The sequence below is a fragment of the Periplaneta americana genome, chromosome 6 (assembly GCF_040183065.1).
Source record: "Periplaneta americana isolate PAMFEO1 chromosome 6, P.americana_PAMFEO1_priV1, whole genome shotgun sequence".
Lineage (NCBI taxonomy): Eukaryota > Metazoa > Arthropoda > Insecta > Blattodea > Blattidae > Periplaneta > Periplaneta americana.
The window spans coordinates 131,159,073-131,176,849 of record NC_091122.1 but is presented as its reverse complement, the minus strand read 5'-3'; the positions used below and the strand labels follow the sequence as shown (position 1 = coordinate 131,176,849).

At 31.6% G+C, this 17,777-nt stretch overlaps 1 long non-coding RNA gene across 1 annotated transcript in view; it reads right to left on the bottom strand.

The window, feature by feature from the left end:
* LOC138702236 (uncharacterized) overlaps window positions 1–17,777 on the bottom strand; it is a 220,815-nt gene that overhangs the window by 192,924 nt on the left and 10,114 nt on the right. The window contains exon 2 of the long non-coding RNA XR_011332821.1: window positions 11,233–11,410. This is a non-coding gene — a long non-coding RNA (uncharacterized lncRNA). The remainder of the gene's footprint in view (window positions 1–11,232; window positions 11,411–17,777) is intronic.

The following is a 17,777-nucleotide window of genomic DNA, read 5'->3' as shown; positions in this document are numbered from 1 at the left end:
TTACAGGAGAATGGAGAAAGTTACACAATGCAGAACTGCATGCGTTATATTCTTCACCTGACATAATTAGAATCATTAAATCCAGACGTTTGAGATGAGCAGGGCATGTAGCACGTATGGGCGAATCCAGAAATCCGTGTAGATTGTTAGTTGGGAGGCCAGAGGAAAAAAATATCTTTGGGAAACCGAGACGTAGATGGAAGGATTATATTAAAATGGATTTGAGGGAGGTGAGATATGATGCTAGGGATTGGATTAATCTTGCTCAGGATAGGGATCGATGGCGGGCTTATGTGAGGACGGCAATGAACCTTCGGGTTCTCTAAAAGCCATTTGGAAGTATGGTTATTCAAATGTCGGGAGAGATTATTTTATATTCACGTAAACTTATGTTTCAGTTGCTTCAGTGTTGTTGCTATGGTAAATGAAATAAGTAAACAGCAGTTTTATTTAAGTATTCTTGATCGAGTTAAAAGGTGTTTATTTGCAAATTTCTACTAGAAAATAAGGGCTTTGGCTGTACAAATGAGAATTCAATATTCAATATTACTATGAATGTAATGGAGATTGTGTCAGCATACAGAGTACATTCAGAACTATAAATCGTTTGAGGTGTGGACTTCGGAATTTGTCTCATTGTGGAAGCTTAAAAAAATATTTTGAAAATATTCCGCAGGATTTTCTTCTGAATGCTGTGCATTATCTAGAAAAGTAACTATTGGTGACAGGCGAGGAAAATGTTGACCATATGGAGTTTTTGAAAATGGTTTTAGCTGAATAAACCTCATTTCATAAACACAACTATTATTACTATTATTATTATTATTATTATTATTATTATTATTATTATTATTATTATTATTATTATTATACTGAACAACTAGAATTTTGCTCCGACTTAAAACAATGCGTCCTTTATGGTTTTGTGTGCTCTGAATCCGAAAATGCATCTCTCTCTTTTTCGTATCACGTATGGATTTTAAGATATACCATTATTTCACTTTTCGATAAAAGCTCTCCCAGGAAACATTTGGCGCGGGTTGGAGGTTGTGAACCAAAACAAAAGCTAATGCATTTTATGAGTTTATGACTCATTTCCGAGTTCTTATGGTTGTTGGCATGTTCTTTTGTACTTCTAATAAATAAATATATAAGTTATTGGTGCCTTCTATTCAGTAAATTTCATAACAGTTCAAAGTAAGGTCTGCGCATTGAACAAGCAAGGGTGTGGTTTTCAGTATTTGATAGAAACGTTTACCAGTTTGAGTGAAGAAAAATTAAAAGAGGCTATTTTCATCGGTCCACAAATTCGTAAAGTTATGGCTGATTCTTTGTTTGAGGATAAACTTCCCGTTACAGAAAAAATGACATGGCGCGCTTTGAAAGATGTTTGTTCAAATTTCATTAGAAATTCTAGAGCAGATAACTATATCGAATTTGTGGAAACCGTCTTAAGTGCAGATGAGAAAATGGGGTGTAATATGTCTCTCAAAATACACTTTTTACAATCTCATTTGGATTTCTTTCCTCCTAACCTTGGACCGGTAAGCGACGAGCATGGGGAAAGATTTCATCAAGAAATATCTTAAATGGAAAGGTGATATAAAGGAAGATCATCATCCAGTATGCTTGCAGACTTTTGTTGGTTCTTTATAAAAGACAGTCCCGGGTCTAGTTATAAACGGAAGTCATCCAGAAAATCCTTTTGAATAGTAAGTTCAAATTTCGAGATCTTTCTCATTATACACACGAAATGTTTTTATTATTGTGTTTTTTTATGCTTTAAACTATGTAACATCATTTTTGTATCCAATAAATATTTTTCAAATATTATGAGGCATTTTGAATCTCTAGTCAGTTGTAATTTTATCAGTAGCAGTGAAAAAAAAAAGAAAAGTTTTTCACAAAAAATTAAATTCACTTGACCTAGAAAATGGTACGTGATGGGACAATTTGGATTTTAAATTCCGGTTTACGGCACACATATGAGTAATATTCACGTATTTTTATTTCGGAGTAAAAACAAAAAATAAAAATTTGTTCTTCAGTGTTGTTGTTGTTATTATTATTATTATTATTATTATTATTATTATTATTATTATTATTATTATTATTATTATTGGAGAATATCCAAACAAAATTTATTTCCTTGTGTTCTTATAGATTTTTACCAAATTCCGATTATAACTATGAGATTAAATGCAATTATTTCAATTGCGGTAGTTTGTTCACCAGACGTCAGGATCTTGATTATTTATTTTTTTGCAAAGTCATTAAGGGTGATATTGATTGTGAATCTTTCATAAGCAATATCAGTCTTCGTATTCCTGCTAATGGTTTAAGATTTCATAAATTGTTTTATAATAAGAATCCTAAATCTCTCTCTCTCCGGTCTGCAGATGCATTAAATATGCTAATTTGCATGGATTCAACTTGGATCCATTTAATGTGTAGTATATCTTTGAGTTTTAACTCACTGATCTAATTTTAATAATTATTTGTCCATATTTCTTGCATTTGGTCTATTGATTCATGTAGACCATTCCATTATTTCAATTCTCATTGTACTAATTTTATAATTTTATAATTATTATTTGATCAATGATTCATGTAGACCATTATATTGTTTGTATTTCATCTCATTGCCATTTTCTATCATTCATTCTCATCATCATTTGTTGTTTTGTTCTGTTTTGTATCGTGCAAAACTGTAATTGGCCTTGTGCTGTTGATTTTGCACGTTAATATTCTAAATAAATAAATAAATAAATAAATAAATAAATAAATAAATAAATAAATAAATAAATAAATAAACAAACAAACAAACAAACAAACAAACAAACAAACAAACAAACAAACAAACAAACAAACAAACAAACAAACAAACAAATAAATAAATAAATAAATAAATAAATTATTATTGTCCACACCTGTGGAGTAACGGTTAGCGTGTCTGGCCGTGAAACCAGGTGGTCCGGGTTCGATTCCCGGTCGGGGCAAGTTACCTGGTTGAGTTTTTTCCGGGGTTTTCCCTCAACCCAATATGAGCAATTGCTGGGTTACTTTCGGTGTTGAACCCCGGACTCATTTTCACCGGCATTATGACCATCATCTCATTCAGACGCTAAATAAGCTAAGATGTTGATAAAGTGTCGTAAAATAACCTAGGAAAAATTATTATTATTATTATTATTATTATTATTATTATTATTATTATTATTATTATTATTATTATTATTATTATTATTACTTTACTGTATATTTACTTACTTAACAATGTAAGAGGACTTCCAAATGTTTGAATTTTGAATGAACTTGTACCTTTGCATACATAATAAAATTAATGTAAAATCATTTATGGTAGTGTATTGGGAATTTCAGGAGCCCCTCGCTGTCTTCTTTTGAAGCCCCTTGACTTATAAACAGTTAGACAGATACAAATCCTGTCTTCCATATACTGCGCAGACCAATACAAGATAGTTTATCGAATATAAGAAATAATAAGAACATAAAGCAATTTTAATTAATTTAACAAATTTAAATACAGAGTCCCGTCGTGACTAAACGTTGCCTGATTTATCGACCAACACATAATAAATTTCGAATTAATACAATTTTGTTTTATGTAGCAGAATTTTATACGAAACTTGTATTTTGCGCACAAATCCGAGTTCTACATTAAAACTTCCCAATAGCGGACACGTGCCGGAAATTAAAAGTTGTTCGCTATTAAGAAGTTTCCGTTGTTCAGACATAGAATAGAAATTGTTATATTGTGATATGGTTTATATTACATGAATCATATGCAATGAATGATATGTAATGTTAAATGTATATGATTACGAAAATATTTGTATATTGATTTGTACACAGTGCTTTGAAAGTCTTCTCATGTTTTATTAATTTCTTTCACAATTCCGTAACGTACGATTTAGAAGATATCTGTCATTTATAAAATATGTACGTATTAATGCTTATCCTTTAATTAAATTCGAAGGACATGTATGTTTCAAAGTAGAAGGTGACATGCATTTTCTGCGTTACAACAAGAGATAGTTATTTGTCTTCCCGGTATTTAGAATTTAATTTTTTTATGCATTTCTACATCAAAATAGTCAATGAACGTAATTCTAAAACTATGTATGTATATGTATGTATTTATTCACACTGCAAATGAGTAAATACCCGGTGGTAGTGGTAACTAATTACACTCAATAGTGATAATTAATAATGAACACAATTAATAATAATTAATGCTAATAATAATAATAATAATAAATAACAATAGAATAATAAAATTGTTCTGTATGCTTGTGAAACTTGCACTCTTAAGGGTGTTTGAGACTAAGGTTCTTAGGAAAATATTTGGGTCTAAAAGGAATGAAGTTACAGGAGAATGGAGAAAGTTACACAACGCAGAACTACATGCATTGTATTCTTCACCTGACATAATTAGGAACATTAAATCCAGACGTTTGAGATGGGTAGGTCATGTAGCACGTATGGACTAACCCAGCAATGCATATAAAGTGTTAGTTGGGAGGCCGGAGGGAAAATACCTTTGGGGAGGCCGAGACGTAGATGGGAGGAAAATATTAAATGGATTTGAGGGAGGTGGGATATGATGATAGAGACGGAATTAATCTTGCTCAGGATAGGGACCGATGGCGGGCTTATGTGAGAGCGGCAATGAACCTGCGAATTCCTTAAAAGCCATTTGTAAGTTTGTAAATAATAAAATGGATAATAAAATGAGCATCCTAAATTAAATGAAGCACGATCGCTTAAAAAACATTTAAAGTAAATCTAATTTGTATCTTAACCCTAAGTTCGAATTAAAACCCACGAATATATCTTCATACATGCACAAGCTCCTTTCAGCACTACACTCATTTCACTGTCAACTCACTCACTGCACTGGTACAACGACAAATTTCACTGATACTATCCTGATTTCACTAACACTTCAAAAACATTTCTTTGTTCAAATACTTTGCTCTACCACTAAAAACTATAAATGAGCCGTTCAGAGCAGAAGTGGTGAAAGTCAAAAATGGATAATGAGAGTTAAAGTAAACATTCTGTAAAATACAGCGGAAAGTAGCAATTAATGTTCAATTTATTTAGAATATTAGTAGTCAGTGGATAGCAAGAAGGACATATTAGTTGCTACTTTGCGCTGTATTTTACAGAATTTTTACTTTAAACCTCATTACCCAATTTTGACTTACACCACTTCTGCTCTGAACGGCTAAAATCTTCACTGACACAAACACACTTCACTCACACAAATACATTTCTTCACTGATACAACACTCTTCACTGATACGACACCCTTATTGGAGTTCCCTTATTGTATTGTTTCACTTACAACACACTGCGCATGTGTAGTAAACAAGAGCCCCTGTATACATGCTACTTGTGAACAGTCGTGTGAAATTGTTGCCTACATACATGTGGACTCCCATCAAGACTCACTCCAAATTTTAATTCCGTATCTGTACAATACGGCAATTAGTAGGAATAGATGTGAGAATTTGGGTTTGATTATGTCCGGTATGAGTAAATGTTTATACTTCTGTATACGTATTTAAATGTTCGCATCCGTTAGGCCTATTAAGAATTTACCAAAGTGTCTACCAGTCAAGAAAGAAAAAAAAGTCAATAGTTTATAGGCTATTCGGTATCTCGTGAAACCTACCTTCTCGTGAGGGGAAGGAAAAAATGAACTCAGAAGCTTCCCCCCCCCTCTCTACGCTTCGACTTGCAAGCTAGCTAGCTCGCTTATCCCCACCATAAGGTTCTTACTGTGAGCTACGGCGAACGATGCACTTGGTTTCACGAGATAACGAATGACCTATAACAGATAGGTCAAGAATGTCAAAAGAAGCCAAGAAATTAGCTTTGTTGCCAACAATTTTTGCTATCACAATGCTAAACACCTGAAGTATGAAACATTAATTGTTACATGCGTTAATAACAAAGGATGTTAACTTCGCTTGTCAAATTACAGCTTCAGTTTTCATCTTAACCGGGCTTTTGATAGGGATTTTTCATCAAATAATTATTTTATTTTGTTAATTGGTAATTTCCAACTTTACCTAAGTAGGGGACAATTAAGAAAAGTAGGATGAACAAGTCAACTTTATGCTATTGACATGCCATTTTCTCCTTTGGTCATGTGCAAATCTGCAAGAGCAATTTAAACTGTCCGTTAAAAAGAGGCGTATGCTGTTGAGAAGTGTACGTTAAGTAAATTGTCACTGTAATTTATCTACTTAAAAATTCTTAAATTTCGATCCAATTGAACAATGAAAATTCTATGCTCGTAATGGTTACATTTCTAGTTTCTCCGCCGACTACATAAACAAATACAAATTGCTTCCCCCCTCTAAAAAAAAGTATTGCATATAGGTACAAAAACAATATCCACTTATTTATAGGACCTCATTTGTTGTTGGTAGTGTAGGCTAACTATTCTATTTAGTGCTCTATTTATTCGTACAAAGTCTTGAATACTTCGCCGCACAGAATCAATCTTCGTACCATTAGGTAGTCTAATTCCTCTACATAGCCTACGTTACACGTAATCATCTCAATGTTCTCATATCCCCTGTCACTTTTTTTTACTTACATCAGTGAATTATATCTACCGTCAAATTCTGTGTTTTTTATCCCAATTCCATTAGGTACTTTCCTCTACATAGCCTACGTTACACGTAATCATCTGAATGTTTTCGTATCCCCTGTCACTTTTTTACTTATTTCAATGAATTTTATCTACCGTCAAATTCTGCATTTTTATCCTAATTCCATTAGGTACTCTAATTCCTCTACATAGCCTACGTTACATGTAATCATCTGAATGTTTTCATATCTCCTGTCACTTTTTTACTTATTTCAGTGAATTTTATCTGCCGTCAAATTCTGTATTTTTTATCCTATTCCATTAGGTACTCTAATTCTTCTACATAGCCACGTTACAAGTAATCATCCGAATGTTTTCATATCCCCTGTCACTTTTTTACTTATTTCAATGAATTTTATCTACCGTCAAATTCTGTATTTTTTATCCTAATTCCATTAGGTACTCTAATTCCTCTACATAGCCTACGTTACATGTAATCATCTGAATGTTTTCATATCTCGTCACTTTTTTTTTTACATATTTCAGTGAATTTTATCTACCGTCAAATTCTGTATTTTTATCCTAATTCTATTAGGTACTCTAATTCCTCTACATAGCCTACGTTACATGTAATCATCTGAATGTTTTCATATCCCGTCACTTTTTTTACTTATTTCAGTGAATTTTATCTACCGTCAAATTCTGTATTTTTGTCCTAATTCCATTAGGTACTCTAATTCCTCTACATAGCCTACGTTACAGTAATCATCTGAATGTTTTCATATCTCGTCACTTTTTTTTACTTATTTCAGTGAATTTTATCTACCGTCAAATTCTGTATTTTTATCCTAATTCCATTAGGTACTCTTAATTCCTCTACATAGCCTACGTTACACGTAATCATCTGAATGTTCTCATATCCCTCGTCACTTTTTTTACTTATTTCAGTGAATTTTATCTACCGTCAAATTCTGTATTTTTATCCTAATTCCATTAGGTACTCTAATTCCTCTACATAGCCTACGTTGCATGTAATCATCTGAATGTTTTCATATCTCGTCACTTTTCTTACTTATTTCAGTGAATTTTATCTACCGTCAAATTCTGTATTTTTTATCCTATTCCATTAGGTACTCTAATTCTTCTACATAGCCACGTTACACGTAATCATCCGAATGTTTTTTATATCCCGTCACTTTTTTACTTATTTCAGGGAATTTTATCTACCGTCAAATTCTGTATTTTTTATCCTAATTCCATTAAGTACCTACTCTAATAATACTCTACATAGCCTACGTTACAAGTGATCATCTGAATATTCTCATATCCACTGTCACTTTTTTTTTACTTATTTCAGTGAATTTTATCTACCGTCAAATTCTGTATTTTTATCCTAATTCCATTAGGTACTCTAATTCCTCTACATAGCCTACGTTACATGTAATCATCTGAATGTTTTCATATCCCGTCACTTTTTTTACTTATTTCAGTGAATTTTATCTACCGTCAAATTCTGTATTTTTATCCTAATTCCATTAGGTACTCTAATTCCTCTACATAGCCTACGTTACATGTAATCATCTGAATGTTTTCATATCCCGTCACTTTTTTTACTTATTTCAGTGAATTTTATCTACCGTCAAATTCTGTATTTTTATCCTAATTCCATTAGGTACTCTAATTCCTCTACATAGCCTACGTTACAGTAATCATCTGAATGTTTTCATATCTCGTCACTTTTTTTTACTTATTTCAGTGAATTTTATCTACCGTCAATTTCTGTATTTTTATCCTAATTCCATTAGGTACTCTAATTCCTCTACATAGCCTACGTTGCATGTAATCATCTGAATGTTTTCATATCTCGTCACTTTTCTTACTTATTTCAGTGAATTTTATCTACCGTCAAATTCTGTATTTTTTATCCTATTCCATTAGGTACTCTAATTCTTCTACATAGCCACGTTACACGTAATCATCCGAATGTTTTTTATATCCCGTCACTTTTTTACTTATTTCAGGGAATTTTATCTACCGTCAAATTCTGTATTTTTTATCCTAATTCCATTAAGTACCTACTCTAATAATACTCTACATAGCCTACGTTACAAGTGATCATCTGAATATTCTCATATCCACTGTCACTTTTTTTTTTTATTATTTCAGTGAAATTTATCTACCGTCAAGTTCTGTATTTTTTGTCCCAATTCCATTATGTACTCTTAATTCCTCTGCGCTGGCCTTCTATGCCCAAGGTTGCAGGTTCGATCCCGGGCCAGGTCGATTGCATTTAAGTGTGCTTAAATCTGACAGGCTCATGTCAGTAGATTTACTGGCATGTAAAAGAACTCCTGCGGGACAAAATTCCGGCACATCCGGCGACGCTGATATAACCTCTGCAGTTGCGAGCGTCGTTAAATAAAACATAACATTTTTCCTCTACATAGCCTACATTACACGTAATCATCTGAATGTTCTCATATCCCCTGTCACTTTTTTTACTTATTACAGTGAATTTTATCTACTGTCAAATTTTGTATTTTTTATTCTAATTCCATTAGGTACTCTTATACCTCTACATAACCTCCGTTACACGTAATCGTCTGAATGTTTTCATATTCCCTGTCACTTTTTTTACTTATTTCAGTGAATTTTATCTACTGTCAAATTCTGTATTTTTTATTCTGATTCCATTAGGTACTCTTATACCTCTACATAGCCTACGTTACACGTAATCGTCTGAATGTTTTATATTCCCAGTCACTTTTTTTACTTATTTCAGTGAATTTTATCTACTGTCGAGTTCTGTATTTTTTATTGTAATTCCATTAGGTACTCTTATACCTCTACATAGCCTACGTTACACGTAATCGTCTGCATGTTTTCATATTCCCTGTCACTTTTTTTTACTTATTTCAGTGAATTTTATCTACTGTCAAATTCTGTATTTTTATTCTAATTCCATTAGGTACTCTTAATTCCTCTACATAGCCTACGTTACACGTAATCATCTGAATGTTCTCATATCCCTTGTCACTTTTTTTACTTATTACAGTGAATTTTATCTACTGTCAAGTTCTGTAGTTTTTATTCTAATTCCATTAGGTACTCTTATACCCCTACATAGCCTACGTTACACGTAAATGTCTGAATGTTTTCATATTCCCTGTCACTTTTTTTACTTATTTCAGTGAATTTTATCTACCGTCAAATTCTGTATTTTTTATTCTAATTCCATTAGGTACTCTTAATTCCTCTACATAGCCTACGTTACACGTAATCATCTGAATGTTCTCATATCCCTTGTCACTTTTTTTACTTATTACATTGAATTTTATCTACCGTCAAATTCTGTATTTTTATCCTAATTCCATTAGGTACTCTAATTCCTCTACATAGCCTACGTTACATGTAATCATCTGAATGTTTTCATATCTCGTCACTTTTTTTACTTATGTCAGTGAATTTTATCAACCGTCAAATTCTGTATTTTTATCCTAATTCCATTAGGTACTCTAATTCCTCTACATAGCCTACGTTACACATAATCATCTGAATGTTCTCATATCCCTTTTCACTTTTTTTACTTATTACAGTGAATTTTATCTACTGTCGAGTTCTGTATTTTTTATTCTAATTCCATTAGGTACTCTTATACCTCTACATAGCCTACGTTATACGTAAATGTCTGAATGTTTTCATATTCCCTGTCACTTTTTTTACTTATTTCAGTGAATTTTATCTACCGTCAAATTCCGTATTTTTTATTCTAATTCCATTAGGTACTCTTAATTCCTCTACATAGCCTACGTTACACGTAATCATCTGAATGTTCTCATATCCCTTGTCACTTTTTTTACTTATTACATTGAATTTTATCTACCGTCAAATTCTGTATTTTTATCCTAATTCCATTAGGTACTCTAATTCCTCTACATAGCCTACGTTACATGTAATCATCTGAATGTTTTCATATCTCGTCACTTTTTTTACTTATTTCAGTGAATTTTATCTACCGTCAAATTCTGTATTTTTATCCTAATTCCATTAGGTACTCTAACTCCTCTACATAGCCTACGTTACATGTAATCATCTGAATGTTTTCATATCTCGTCACTTTTTTTACTTATTACAGTGAATTTTATCTACTGTCAAGTTCTGTATTTTTTATTCTAATTCCATTAGGTACTCTTATACCTCTACATAGCCTACGTTACACGTAATCGTCTGAATGTTTTCATATTCCCTGTCACTTTTTTTACTTATTTCAGTGAATTTTATCTACTGTCAAATTCTGTATTTTTTTCGGTTTTACCGTATAAAACTCGTTTTGAACAATATTACCCAAGATGATTGGACAAAAATTACCTCTTATGTGCTGTACATCTGTAGTAAACCAAACAATAATTATAATTCATTATAACGCGTTAATATTTAAACTTTGCACATTTGCCTATATGCAATAGGCCTACCACAGGTATTTTCTGAATGCTTTCTCTCTGCTTAAAAACAATAGCACTAAATGCAATAGATCTGTTGTCTTGATGTTTACAGAAGTGTAAATATATCTTTTGCTGTATATTGCTAAATGTTAATGTACTTACTTGTGTAGCTTGTGGGGAGGTTGAGTTTTTTCTTTACAGCTCTTGTCCATCGAGTTTCCATGTAGTGTAACGACAGCCATCGTGTTTTTCCCGATGTACGGCTGATAACTCCCTCATTTGTGGCATTTGGTTCCTTCCTGCGGATTATGGGTCGCAATTTTATTGTCGATCTGCTGATCTGAAATTTAGAACATCTTGTAACATATACAATTATAACAAGACACATTGTATTAAATTATATTCCATTGTTCTGCATTTCGCTTACCAACGGTTTACACGTTAATGAGCTAGCGAAAGATATCTACCGTCAATTAGTGTTAAATTTAGTGTTATTTAATGACAGTTACACAGAAGAGGTCTGAACAATAATACGAGATCATACATACAGTGTGTTAATTAAGTATGGAATATTGCTAATAACTCTTTATATATTCATTTTATGAAAAAATACCGAAAACAAAAGTTGTTGGAGATATCTAAGTAAAACTAATGGCTGCGGTCTCACAAAAGTATTAATTCATGTACAGGGTGTGGCAAAAAATAAAACTTTTTAAAATGGGACCCTATATTAAATTTTACATATTTGAAATCTCCATTCAATTTTACATACAAATAAAAGTTTAACTCAGCATAAATGATGAATATTCTCTTTTAAATGTTATGGTTCTTTCAAATGCCATCGACCGGGTATACTTTACACAAGGGGGGTAACTTTACACATTTCTAGAAAAATGGTGTATAACAGCTTTAATAATGGCACACACTTCAGTCTACTACACATATGTGCTGTTGTCACATAGAATCAGTTCCACGGACTTGCTACACATTGTCTGTAATGTGCTGGCTTTTAAACATTTTTCTAGAAATGTGTAAAGTTACCCCCCTTGTGTAAAGTATTCCCGGTCGACGGTGCTTTGATAATGTAACACAAAATAAATGTGTGTATTCATATCGTGTAGGCCATGAAACAAACAAAACAATAACATAATTGTTTTAGAGAATGTTTAAAATTATGGTTATTTCAAATGCTTTGATATGTAACACAAAATAAATATCTGCATTCATATGGAGTAGGCCATGAAAAAAAAAACTAACAGATTAGTAAGTATTTCTTTTCATTTCTTGTTTTTCCTTTAAATTTTAAATAATTAATTGTACAATCATTTAAAATTCTCCACGTGATGAATGGTTGAGAATATTAAGTTTAAAATTTTAATTTTTTATTTATAATAGGACAATGAATGAATTGATTTGGAGGTTTTTTTTACCAGATTTCAATAGTTGCCCAGAAAATAATTTTAAACTTTTATAAAATTACTTTAATTAATTTCAGTTTATTTTTATACATAATATTTAATAACTGTTGAGCTACCGGTATTGAATTCATGAAAAAAAGGCCCAGACAGTTTTTTTTTCCTAATGTTGTTATGCTATCCTGAAAATTTCAAAAGATTTGAATGAAAACTGTATCACGTAGGTTGTTTTGAAGTTTTAAAAATGCTGAAAAAATTATATACGAGAGAATATATTTTAAAATTTTAGGGACATGTAAAAGTTGCTACTAAATTCTTTTTAAAGAGTCACGCGACAGCTTGAAAAGGGAGGAATACAAAAAAAATCCCGCAGAATGTTAACATATGGTTCCAGGGTGTCAGAAAACGCAAAAACAAAAAGTTGATATTTTTTTTTCGATTTTCGGTCAGAATCTCACCGACGTATTGCCATAAGCAAGCGTTTTGTTTAATGTAATTAAGTTTAAGAATATTCCTTTGTAAATAATTATTTTTAAACATGCTAATAATATGCGTTGAAAAGAGAGTTCGTGCTATATTCAGTAACAAACGAATCTAGTGTAGTCGTTATTAAGAAAACAAGCTATTACTATAAAAACTAAGCGATAAGAAAAATTTGTATATTGACATGTGATTACATCTTGTTCCCTACATTATAATTTAAACGCATTAATTTCGGCCTCACTAAATTAGCATTTCTTTGCAATTAAGTGTAGTTTCTAACAACGCTCAAGCAGCTAATTAAACGATATTCTGTAATAACCATTTTGTTTCTAAATGACTACAGTTTTTTGTAAAATTGTATGTGTGATCGAACAGTTGTACTTAACACTGGTTTTAAACGACGGTAGCTCTCCCTGCCCGACGACATTGTGTAACGTGCGTTATCTTAATTTATCTAATGGGTTGCCAATGGTATACATTATTGAAAAAATTACATGCATTTCGTCCCGTTGACACCAATAGAGGAGACATACATTTCGCATGTAGAAATAAAAAAACTGTAACATGTAAATTGCAAATTTAAAACTAATACGTTCTGGTTCTGTTTCGTGTTTTGTTTTGTCGCGATAACCAACGAACTATTAAGATACAAGCTTTAAAATAATTAACAGCGAATGTGAAATTATAGTAATAGTAACAAACTCAATTAAACACTACAAAACAATTATTGTTCATAACAAATTCTAAATGTATGGGGAAAAACAGGCTGCAATAAAAGGAGATAATGCAACTAATAATAATAATAATAATAATAATAATAATAATAATAATAATAATAATAATAGCTATATCACTGTTTCATTACGTAAGTTTTTATGTAATTTTTATGTTTTTTTTATGTCTTGTCTGTATATTTTATATAATGTGTCTATGTTTTGTGTGTTGAACATGCATTTGTATGTCATGTGTCTATTTCGTGTCATATCTATGTATTGTATGATATATATCTGTGTTTTTATGTCATATACGTCCTTAAAAGTAATATGTATGTTCCTACGTTTTTTTATGTAACAAGTCTGTGTGTTATGTGTCCTGGGAAAGTATTTTATGTAATACGTCTGTGTTTCATATATTATGCATCTATTTCTATGTATTATATATATTTTATCTCATACCTAAGTATTTCTAGCCTATATAATATAACCATGATTTTTATTATATCATACACATTTAATGTAATATGTGTAGGGGAGAGTCGGGTAGTATCGGACAGCGGGTAATATCGGACAGTGAGTTTCTTTCATCTACCCACGATGATAGTACTTGATTGACATGGTTACGTTTCTGTGATGTCGCATAGAGAAACGTAATCATGTCATTCAGGTACTACCATATGGTGGTAGATGAAAGAAACGCACTGTCCGATATTACCCGATGTCCGATATTACCCGACTCTCCCCTATTTGATAGCATAATAGTATGTATATATTTTATGTAAGTATTTGTACAGGGCTATAATATGTATGATTTAATTACAGCCCTAATATACCTTCGGGTAAAATAGGGTTCACTAAACTTGGAAATTAAAAAAAAGTGCTAATAAGATAAAAAAATATTAATTGATGAACAACATTTCGAACAAGTTTCAAATTTAAACATTTATGTCATAATATATGATCATCTCGGAAATTGAAAATATAAACACGAAATTATTAAGAATTCAGATAATATGTATGCTCTTCATAAGATATTAAGAAATAAAACAAGAATTGAAACGATAATGAAGTTATAAAGCAATGACAGTTCATTACAATACTATATGGGAGTGAATTATGAGTAATATTAAAACAAAAAAAAACACACACACAAAAAGAAAAATCCAAAGGAGAGAAATGCGTTTTCTGAGGAAATTTAAAAGTTGCTCACTTATGGACAGAATTACAACTGAAGAAATAAGAGCAGTGTTGCAAATATTTTTCATCAATAAAAAAATAACAGGAAGTTATCGTGTTAAATGGTTAAACGACATAGATAGAATGGACAATTCAAAGCTTCCAGAAGATTTATACTATAACAGTCTACCATTGGGAAGAAGAAACATAGGACGACCAGAAAAGAGATGAAATGATACTCTGTGGTGATGGAAGAGCCAGTTGGCCTATATCGTGATATAATAATAATGCTATCAGAATTATTCGTATGAGTTGCTTGAAAATTTCATAAATTACATTTTTCAGAAATAGTCCTATATTGACATAAAATTCTTTTTGACGTTAAAGAGGCAGGCAGAGACAGAAAAGGAGACAAGTAGAAGAATTGGACTTGTCTAATTCCAACGTTTTAATTCGAAATTATGAATAATTATTCAAACTTTTCGTGCAGTCCTTTAACATTTCTGTATATAAAAAAGTCGTTTGTAATTTGAAGTGAAATCGAACTTAGTTCTGAAATTATGAAAATCAGCCCATAATATAGCCAAAGGATACCGCCGCTCTGTCTTCAGATGAAGAAGAAGGGCCAATGCGTACAATCGCCCAGGTCATGGACTAGGCCTACATCTATGAATTAAGGTTCTTTATTGAAGGACAACAAAATGTCAGTGAAACAATTTTCCAGTCTCTCATAAACTCGAAAAATATTGCATGAATCAAAGATTAAATGCAAAAAAACAAACAAAAGTATCAAGCCTTAAAAAAATTGAATGTTCTGTACTTTGACGACGTACAAATTCTTGAATAAACCGTTTTCTTCTTACTGTATTGCATTGACACTTTATACAAGAACTTCCGAGTGTGATTCGCATGGGGGCTTCATAAATTTAGTTGGTTTGAATAGTTTTTCTAAAAAAATTGGTATATTTCTATCGAAATGCCTCTGGTGTAGAAACTAATAAAAGAATTTAATCTTGTCTAATTCAAAATGTTTGATAAATCGAGTTTTTAGTGATTTCTTCAACTCCGGATGTGTTGTGATATGATGTGATATTTATTTATTATTTATTTATTTTATTGCTAGTAAGTTTGAAATGAATAGAAGTTAATACAATGTAAGATAATCTAGCCCACTCCTGAATGAGTAAGACTCGTGCTCAGGAGGGGTTTCCAATACAGACAAAAATAAAATTAAAATTGAGAGTGAATACAGATTAAAAAGTGTTTAATATGTTTAAACCCAAACTATAAAACCAATACATTTTTTTTATTTGTTTATTAACTTGGAGAGGATTCGTGGTTAAAATAATATTAGAATAAAATTTGTTTAATAATCTGGGACCTTGACTCATGCTATGACAAAAAGCTGCATTGGTTTTACATTTAGGTTCAGACAAACGCAGAGAATATATGATATATGATATGATATGATATGATATGATATGATATGATATGATATGATATGATATGATATGATATGATATATGGTACGGTATGGTATGATATGATATGATATGATATGATATGATATGATATGATATGATATGATATGATATGATATGATATGATATGATATGATATTTGATATTTCAAGCAATACAATAAAATATATGGTACGGTATAATATAGCCACTCTATAGATAGTGCTATTTCGAATCCTTACTGTCTGATTATGTTTTTCCGAGATTTTCCTTAACTGTAAGGCATATGTTAGATAATATTTACATGCGGAATCCTGTAACTCATTTCGATAAAATATCATATCGCTATCACGAATTCGCAGTTGATACTGCGTCGTTAAATAATCAATAAAATTGTGCATTTGACATAATTATGAAATGCCGTTGCTGTTGTGTTTCTAATACTTGGACACTTTTCGTCAGCTCCTTCCTCATTGAACGTTGTGAACCAACACTAGATATTTATAAAAATATCAGAAATCTTTGCGAAGTGACTGTGTAGGACGAAGCCGACAAAATTCAACAGACACACACTCAGTCCTACAGAGATAAATGTTCACTTCTATGTCGGAAAGTCAGGTCTAGTAAATTTATACCCACAAAAATAATAATAATAATAATAATAATAATAATAATAATTAATACAACAATCGTAATGAGCCCAAAGGCTACTAATAGATACTATAATTATGCTGATGTCAAATTAGAAATGCAACGCATGTGGAATGTTCCAATTATCACACTCATTGTCATTGGTGCCCTAGCACATGTCACGAAGAGACCAGCTGAACATCTTTCTTTTCTGCAGTGGCAGCACATTTGGTTACATTCCAGAGAACGACAATTTAGACATTGTTTAAATCATGCGCAAGAAGCTTGGCTAGCGTCATACTTAGAATCTTTCTGATTGTAACCAGAAGAATATAAATTATCCGAGGCTAATGTTATTCTTCCAGCTCAGGGCCATGTCAGAGCTCAGCTTAACGGCTCTAGTACCACAAACAGCACGTGTTGAAATATGTAGGCCTTTAGGAATATGACGGCTGAAGTGCGACACATATTGATCACCAAACAAAAGCGTGATTGGTTCAAGGGAGATATGTTTGCTACAAACTACTATGAAATGTATCGTAAGAAAACGCAAAATTTCAGAACAAATATTCTCTTGCAGAAGCTACATATATACTAAACATGTACAGCAATGAAGATAATAATTATTTGTGTTGTTTATGTGTGATTCTTTATTTTTTGTAAATTTATTTTCTTGTAAACAAGTATTTGAACTTGGGGAATCTTAAGAGCAATGAGTTTTCCAGGTTTAACAATATAATGCTACCCTTTGTGAGTGCGAATTCTTCTTCTTCTTCTTCTTCTTCTTCTTCTTCTTATTATTATTATTATTATTATTATTATTATTA